General features: G+C 45.0%; 1 protein-coding gene across 1 annotated transcript in view; it reads right to left on the bottom strand.

Moving 5' to 3' along the window:
• mdfi (MyoD family inhibitor) overlaps nt 1-10,000 on the bottom strand; it is a 54,644-nt gene that overhangs the window by 17,823 nt on the left and 26,821 nt on the right. The window lies entirely within an intron of this gene.

The following is a 10,000-nucleotide window of genomic DNA, read 5'->3' as shown; positions in this document are numbered from 1 at the left end:
CACACACACACACACACACACACACACACACACACACACACACACACACACACACACACACACACACACACACACACACACACACACACACACACACACACACACACACACACACACACACACACACACACACACACACACAGCACACATCCTCCTTCATTACTCCTAAAAAGTCATGTTTCCTCCTCCATCCCACACAGTGTGTCTCTTCTCTCTTCTTGTTGACAGTGAGTCAGTCCAGTTTAGCCACAGTTCTCCAGGCTCTAACACGACAGAAAACAAACCCACAACCTCAAATAAGTCACACTAAAAATGAACGAGGAGGGGCTGATATATCCTGTACATCAGGGGTCTTCAACGTTTTCAGGCCAAGGACCCCCTAGCTGAGAGAGAGATGAAGCAGGGACCCCCTCTATATTGTATAAAATTGTGTTTCAGATTATACTTTTTTGGTTTACTTGGTCTGCTCTTTTTTCCCTCTACACCTATACCTCTTTGCCAAAAATAGCAGATCTACAAGCCCACAACGCCTCGCAGCGCGAGGCGTTGTGGGACTTGTAGATCTGCTATTTTTGGCTAAAGTTCTCCTCAGAAAAGGGATGCTAGGGTTCAACTGGTTAAGGTAAAAAGAAAAATCATATCACACAAAGATTTGGCGGACCCCCTAGAGTAACTCTGAGGACCCCCTAGGGGTCCCGGACCCCCTGTTGAAGACCCCTGCTGTACATTATTGAAGCAAACTGTGGAACCAGCTCCTCAACTCACTCCCAATCTACCGCCGTGGTTTGAGGACTCTCGCCCATTCAATGGTCTGATTCAACGTGATAACGTCCCATTCAGTGCATTGATACGGTAGCATCCCAATCAGGTGCCTCAGCCCGTAGCACTTGCCCTAGCCTTGACGACCTTGCAGGCTTAGTCAAAGGTTAAAATGTATCATTTAGATAGATTAGCATGTTACGTAGACAGATGCCAGGTTCGTTTGTAGACCTGGCATCCTGTAGTGTGTATAGTTTCAATGTAGAGATTATAGATTTTTTTGATATTATACAGTTTAGACTGATGATAGGTTCTTGGTTTACCTATGTAACTTGTACATTCAAAATATTATAAGTAAGAAAATCAATACATTAAAAAAGCCCCAAAAATGTTGCAGATGCAAAACTATGTGTATTGTGGGTCGTTGGTTTGATCATTGCTCCCTCCTGGCTCCATGTCAAAGTGTCCTTGAGCAAGACACTGAACCCCTAACTCAGGGGTGATGCAACTTTGATGATGCAGAGGGCCACTACATATTTCCACACTCACTCCAGAGGGACACATTGGATATACTGTACAGAAACCTCTTATCGCTGTATTTTACCTTTTTTCGTAAATGAATGCCGTGGTTCGGAATTCTATGTCACACAAAAGTAGCGAAAATAGCCGATCTACAAGCTCAAAATGTGTCGCAGCGCGACGCGTTTTGAGCTTGAAGATCTGCTATTTTTGAATATTTCTTTTATTGAAATCCAGATTTTCTTTTGCTATTTTTCAATTGGAATTCTGAAAAGTAACATTTTTATTTAATTTCAAATGCATTTAGTCATACTTATGTTAACTTTATGAACTTAAATACAAATACATTGGACATAAAAAGACAATAGAATTGTAATACTATAGTCATTAAGCTACTTAATAGACTAGACTATTTTTGGGGCTTTTTTTTGTAACAGCTGAAATCTAGCCTGGTTCCAGACGAATCTGCCTTTGCAAAATTGCATGCACTTTAGCCCTCGGCAGATTAGGTCTGGCCCCCCTCCATAGAGATTTCAATTCTCTCCCTCCGCAGTTGTGCGGAACCAACCAGGGCCCAGTATCCAAATGTGGGCGGGCTTATCACAAGGAAGCACTGCTCTGATTGGTTCGTACAAGCAAGCACTGCTCTGATTGGTTTAGGTCTAACCAATAGAGTCCGTTTGGATCTTTTTGTAACCGCCCCTTGGAAAAAAATCTACCGTTGATAGGGACCAGACTAATATCCACACGCAGTGTGTCGTGTGATATTGTCTGGCCACGCGAGGCTAGCTGAAATCAATAATATATCAGTATTCTGATATATTAACCTGCGGGCCGCATTAAGTGAAGGTGGGGGCCACATGTGTATAGGACCTTGTAACTCTTGTTTAAGAGAAGTAACTCTCTGAAACCACTTACTGTATGTGCTTGTAGAACCACTACGTTATACAAAGCCTGCAAAAACACCTATAAAAACATACAAATTAGCCTTTTGGAGGTGTGCCATAGGGCCTGGCTTTTGCGTCAACGTTCTGATTGGTCAGACACGTCAACAAAGTGATTGGTCAAGCTTCACGTGACACGTGGCTATAAACACATTATAAACACTTATTGATGACAAAATGTATCAAAGGCGCCGCTACCTTCACACAGGTGTGATTTTTTGGATAACAAATAGGTCCCAGCTCGCCCACAAATGTATGAATCCCATTACAGTCAAACAGTATGGAGTATCAGAATCCTATTTGATGCTCATTGTCAAATGCCTCAGGACACCATTTCTACCTAATTTGGTGGAGAAAAAAATGAAGAAAAAAAATCTGATATCTGATGCAAAGTGTTTGTGAAGGGCTGTAGGGGTGGATCATGTCCTGAAGGTCAGGAGGTGACGTGAACTTGACTGCCTTGTAGGTCGTCACCAGTGTTTTGAACTGGATGACGCGTCATTGAGCAAGGCACTGAAGCCCTGACTGCTGCAGATAAGCAGGTTTGTTAAGAGTACAATTACACTGTGTTTACACATACTATTGTAAATGCAACCCTCATTGTAAATGTAAGGATGAATCCTGTCAACCAGTGTGATTGACAGGAGAGATGATCAGAGGAGCAGAGTTTGTACCATTATTATCAGGACTGAAGAATGGATATAGTTTCTCAGTGAAGGTGCAGCCAGTGAAAGAGTAGAGATGTACTCTGGTCTCCACATCATAAAAGGAGACCAGACCCTCCTCATAATCCACAAACACTCCCACTTTCTGAAGCTCCTCTCTTACAGGGAGGAGGACAGAAGGGGCAGCATAAGCCCTGTACTCATTTCCATTCATCAACCCTATAGTCCAGCAACCACTGTTGGGACTCAGGTAGATGTCTGTCTTCCCCTTGATGGACTCTCTGGCCACTCCTACATCCCAGTAAGTCTTCCCTACAACCTGAACCTCATAGTAAAACCTTCCTGAGGAGAAGCTTTGCTTTCCTAAGACATCGAGCCATGTAGAGAATCTCTCTTTGTTGTCTGGGAGATTCTGCGTTACGGTTCCATGACTCACTTGTTTTCCATCCTCAGACAGGATGAGTCCACAGTGTGCTGTGTCAGGATCCAGAGTCACATCCACCTCATATTGCTGGATGCTCCTCATCTCAGCATCACACAGCGTGTTCTCCATCTCTTGACTGAGTGTCTTCTCCAGCTGTCTAGAACTGTCCCAGTGATGTCTTAGAACCCAAACAGTGATCTCTCAGGTTACGATCCTGTATTGGTCAGTTTTGACATCCACTCTGTGCTCTAATGGTTTCAATAGTGTGGAATCAGCATTTAAATCCAGCTCCTCAAATCTCCACTCATCAAATATGACGTAATTTTCCCAAATATGGAGTTCCACGTGACTCCAGACCGGCCTCAACGTACTGTGATTGGACACATCAGGTAACCATGGCAACATGGGGCGGCCATAGTTTAATCGTTAAGAGAGCCCGCCTAGGAAGGCAAAGGTCCCAGGTTCGATTCCAGGCCTCAGCAGATTAACTAAGGACCTGTGTCAGTGTCACTAACAAAGCAAGAAGGTCGACTGGAGAAGTGGTGACAAATATTTCACTCAAATAACGTTATAAACAGTGTTGGCCAAGTTAACAAGGTAACTAGTGAGTTGCCTTAATACTCAAACATAATTTACAAAAAATACAAAAAAGTAATAATACAAAAAAGAAAAACTAAAAGTACTCTGTACTTTACAGCTTTCCTAGAAATGTACTTGAGTAAAAGTAAAATATTTGTCTTGGAAATGTACTTGAGTAAAAGTGTCTGTAAAGTAATCTTTCATCTACGCCTTCTCAAACTTGTTGAGAAGCTCTCAAACTTTTTTTAGCGGTGCCAGCCGCTCTACTCTTGACTATGTCCGTCCGTATGTCCGTTTGTCCGTTTGTCCGTTATGTCCGTTTGAGCCCGGATGTCCGTTTGAGCACGGGCTTTAAACAGCTATAACTCCAGTTGGCAGCATGCCAGCAAGTCCAAATTTGGTATGTGGACTTACACCACCAATTGGGACGAGCATTGATTGCTGAAGCCCCGCCCCGCCCTATTATAGCGCCACCAGGAGGCCACTGGCTCGGATGTCCGTTTGAGCACGGGCTTTAAACAGCTATAACTCCAGTTGGCAGCATGCCAGCAAGTCCAAATTTGGTATGTGGACTTACACCACCAATTGGGACGAGCATTGATTGCTGAAGCCCCGCCCCGCCCTATTATAGCGCCACCAGGAGGCCACTGGCTTTAAACAGCACTTTACACAGCTATAACTCCAGTTCGCAGCATGCCAGCAAGTCCAAATTTGGTATGTGGACTTAGACCACCAATAGGGACGAGCATTGATTGCTGAAGCCCCGCCCCGCCCTATTATAGCGCCACCAGGAGGCCACTGGCTTTAAACAGCTATAACTCCAGTTTGCAGCATATGCCACCAAGTCCAACTAATACCACCAATAGGGACCAACTGTAATTACATAAGCCCCGCCCCCTCTGTCTTCCCATTGGCTGGGCTTTAAACAGCCATAACTCCAGTTCACAGCATGCTACTGAGTACAAATTTGGTACGTGGACTCAGACCACCAATAGGGACGAACTGAAATGTAGTAAGCCCCGCCCCCTCTGTCTTCCTATTGGCTGGGCTTTAAACAGCCATAACTCCAGTTAGCAGCATGCCACCCAGTCCGAATTTGGTTTGTGGACTTACACCACCAATAGGGACGAGCATTAATTGCTGAAGCCCCGCCCCGCCCTATTATAGTGCCACCAGGAGGCCACTCATCAAAGGCACCGCTTCCTTCACACAGGGTGCGATTTTTTCATATCAAGGACCCCCAAATTAATATGTAATATGCATTTGGCCATGGACCCCCATCTGAAAATGTTTTGTTCCAAGGACTAAATGCAAGATTGTGTGTGTTTCAGAAATGTTCAAGATAGCTTGTTGATGTGTAATAAGGTTAAAGTGGTTAATCAGATTTTGATGCTATATTCATTCTTTTTGGTGGGGACCCACTGGACCCCCCCCCCCCCCCCCTCCCCAAGCAGACCGTCAGACCCTCTTACAGGCTACAACTGTTACCAGCAGTCTTTCACTCCATTCATTGTACCTGCATGATGGATGTGAATAAAACTGCTGAACGTCACAGGTTGACGTTCATTTTAACGTACGACAGTTTATCGCGTGCCGAAAATAGCCGATCTACAAGCTCACAAAGCGCCGCACATTTTAAATAATCGGACTATCATGGCATGTCGTCGTGTCAATTTAATTTTGTGGGAAGCCAAAATGGTGATCCAGATAAAAATGTGATTAATCGTGCTGCCCTAATGTCTTGTATCATGTTCTTTTAATATCCGAGTACCTTTAGGATCTGCCTGTGAGTGGATCAGGTTTATTATCATGTCCATGTCACATCTGTGTATTATTTAGGGTGGGGGGGCGGGGGGGGGGGGGGATTGTTCGGAACATCACAGGAGCAGAGCCACATTGCCTGGTGCATTTATATCCACTTTACAGCATTGGTTCCCAAAGTGGGGTCCGGGGACCCCCAGGAGTCCTTCAGGGGGTTCCAGGGGGTCCCCAGCTAAATGATGGCTAGTTAGGAACCAAATGGACCCTTATGGGTCCATTTGGTTCCATTTGTACACAAATTAACACTAGCCTCGATCTCCATGCTTTTATTTTTGCTCAAAAAGAAAGCCTGGACCAAGCTGTTGACGTTTCTGGCATAGGAAGTGGGAGTCAACCTTTCATTTCCCCAACCAACCAGAGTGCAGTGGGCGTCGCTCCAAGCGTTGTGACGTCGGGGCTCTCAATGCTGCACATTGTGGGAGGAGGAGGGGCGTGGAGCGGGGCGGGTGCGGGGGGTGGGGGGGGCGGGAACACAGATTGGTGAACCAATGTCAAACCGGGGCTCCTTAAAATGGTTGAGAATCACTACTCTCCCGGCATATCTTTTCAAATGGGGGTCCGCGGTCAAATACACATTAATCTATAGGGGTCCTTGACATGACAAAGTGTCAGAACCACTGCTTTGCAGTGTGCATTACATTCACACATTCTCACACCGACGACGGAGGAACCAACCAGGTCATGGGGAGCAATTAGGGGTTCAGCGTCTTGCTCAGGGACACTTTGACACTAACTCTGGGGAGGGGGGGGGTTAGCCTGGGATCGAACCGGGAACCTTTTCCGGTTCCACAAGCAGGCCGCTGTATAACCTCCTGAGTCACTGCCGCCCACATGGTTGTCGTCTCCACCAAAAAAAACTTCCTGACTGAACTTTTGGATAAAGGCGCCATAGAAATGCAAGAGACCGTTCACAAAGAGATCCGAAACGCGCCGGCCGGCTGGCTGTGACCAGTTCCACGGTGTGACTCATTTGGTAAACACTGTGGCTGGACACACACACACACACACACACACACACACACACACCCCGGCTGGACGCACCAACACATGGATGGTTGAACGGCTGCTTTTCTGACTCTGCCACTTCCACAGACACTCTCTCTCGCACACACGCACGCACGCACGCGCACACACACACACACACACACACACACACACACACACACACACACACACACACACACACACACACACACACACACACACACACACACACACACACACACACACACACACACACACACACACACACACACACACACACACACACTTTTGTGTCACTATATACTTGTGAGAACATCAACTCTTCAGGACGTTATCAAAGATACAGGTACAAGCTCACAACACCATCGTGCGTCTAGATATAAATCAACATACAAACAAACAAAACTCCATAATCCTAAACCAAACCTCTAAATGTACTAACCCTAACCCTACTTATGGGGACATTTGGCCCTCACAAGTATAGCAAAACAAAGTACACACCCATGCACAAACACACCACATATCCCCTTTCAGAGGAGGAGGAGGAGGAGGGCATATGTTTTTTACGTTTTGGGAGAGAATGAGTAAGATAAGACAGAGTGAGTGTGACATGAGCTTAGCTCTCTGATCAGCTCACCCACTCACGACCCCTGACACGACCCCTGTGACATCACCCCCTCCCTCCCCCCATGGAAGCCTGACTTTCTAACCACTCACCCCTGTGTCACCTCCTCCCCTGTCTCATTGACGGTAAAAGTGTGTGTGTGTGTGTGTGTGTGTGTGTGTGTGTGTGTGTGTGTGTGTGTGTGTGTGTGTGTGTGTGTGTGTGTGTGTGTGTGTGTGTGTGTGTGTGTGTGTGTGTGTGTGTGTGTGTGTGTGTGTGTGTGTGTGTGTGTGTGTGTGTTGAGGATATTGTCAATATATATCGTTGTTGTCGGGCAGAATCCTCTTATCTCCATATTTTAACTTTTTGTGTTTTTCCGTAAATGTTTTTTCGTAAACGTCCCTACTACAGCGTCACACAAAAGCATCAAAAGTAGCAGATCTACAAGCTTGAAACGCGACGTGAAGCAACGCGTTTTGAGCTTGTAGATCTGCAGTTTTTTTAATGTTTATTTATTTGAATCCTGAAAGGTAACGTTTTTGGAGGTTTCCAGCTGACAGAGACGAATATCATTTTTTAGCAATGTCAACAATGGAGCTCAAGTAAAAAAAATATTTAAAAAAAGACCAGGTTGTTATCCAAAATATAAATAATTATATATCATATATATATATATATATATATATATATTTTTTTTTTTTTTTTTTGTGTACATTATTTGCAAACAAAAGCAGATGAAATATTGGTCAAATGTTTAAAAGAGTTGTCTAGGGGCGCTTTAGATATCCCATTTATTTACAATTCAAAGGTGCTTTATTAGCATGAGAAAACAGCAAGTGTCAAAACACAAACAAAAAGAAATGAAGAATAAATGGGAAAAGTTCCGGATGTGGGAGTAACAGAGACAGACAGACAGACAGACAGACAGACAGACAGACAGACAGACAGAATAGTTGTGTGTGCAGCAGAACTCAGACAGACAGACAGACAGACAGACAGACAGACAGACAGACAGACAGACAGACAGAATAGTTGCGTGTGCAGCAGAACTCAGACAGACAGACAGACAGACAGACAGACAGACAGACAGACAGACAGACAGACAGACAGACAGAATAGTTGCGTGTGCAGCAGAACTCAGACAGACAGACAGACAGACAGACAGACAGACAGACAGACAGACAGACAGACAAACAGACAGACAGACAGACAGACAGAATAGTTGCGTGTGCAGCAGAACTGGGTGCAGAGTAGAGGGTGTGTAATTAAAGGCAGTGTCATGGTCCTATTACATTTCCCACCAGCCACTACAGCGGCCCAGTCATCTCAGCCCCTCCCCTTTAATGACAAGATTACAACCACCAGCCCACCTCAGCATTTCTGACATCCATCTCTGACACGCAACACACGTCTCTATTACTGTAGTGATGATACTGCCATTTCTCCCTTCCCCGATACCCATGACTTGCATATCGGTCAATACAGAGTACCCTAACCCTAAAAATGTGATGCAAAGCTGTGCTTCAAATTCAGCACACACGTCTCAGACGACCCGAGTGAGTGCAGTGCCCAGTGAGGGCAGTGCCCAGTGCCCGGAGTCCACTCAGTCGGATAGTCATAGACATTTAACCCATTGAGACCTGAAGCCGATTCTACATGTTTCCTAAATCTCAACAGTTTTCTGAAAAACGTATGTTTCTATATCAGTGGTGCTCAATCTTTTTCATGTCAAGGACCCCCAAAATAATATGTATTTGGCCGCGGAACCCGATCAAAATATTTAGTTCAGGGACCCCCCAGAAGCAAAGATTTGAGTTAAAAATGTTCACTTTAAAAATATATATATTCAAAGATTTGCACACATTTTCACGATTTTTCAAAAATAGCAGATCTACAAGCTCGTAGCGCGGCACTCGGTGCCGTGCTATGAGCTTGTATATCTGCTATTTTTGAATAGCCCAAAGTGTAAAATAATGCTTTTTAGCTCAAATCAAAAAATGATACAGTTCCAGGTCTTAATGGGTTAAACAAGGAGTGAAAATAGCCAAAGGAAGCGTGTGACAAAAGCGGATGAAGAGTCTGAATAGTGATCTGTTTTGCAGTGACATAACTTCAGTGCTGTAAATCTCCACATTTCCTTCAGTGAATGGAGGCTTTCTGATGAAGCCACCAAACACTCCTTTACTGCCTTATTTTAAATCCTTGCGCCACGTCGTGGCACACAGAAAATGTGCAGATCTACAAGCTGACAACAAGTTGCAGTGTGACGCATTGTGAGCTTGTAGATCAATGCATGACACCAGCGTGCGACTAACTCAGACGCTATCAGTACGCACACAAAGAAATGCATAGTAAACACGCCCCACGCACGCACACACACACACACACACACACACACACACACACACACACACGCGCAAGTGCACACACACACACACACACACACACACACACACACACACACACACACACACACACACACACACACACACACTCAAGTGTTAACAGCTCACTCTGCACATCGTTCTCAGACAGCTTATCACAGGCCCAAAGCCAGACACATGTTACAGCCATGATGTCATCAGTGTGAGACACAGCATCTGGGCTGAGGAATTGCTTCTGTTTCCTCACACACACACACACACACACACACACACACACACACACACACACACACACACACACACACACACACACACAC

The sequence above is a fragment of the Gymnoscopelus microlampas genome (genome assembly GCF_963454915.1).
Source record: "Gymnoscopelus microlampas genome assembly, chromosome: 7".
NCBI lineage: Eukaryota > Metazoa > Chordata > Actinopteri > Myctophiformes > Myctophidae > Gymnoscopelus > Gymnoscopelus microlampas.
The sequence above is the reverse complement of the archived record's forward strand: the minus strand, read 5'-3'. Positions and strand labels throughout refer to the sequence as shown.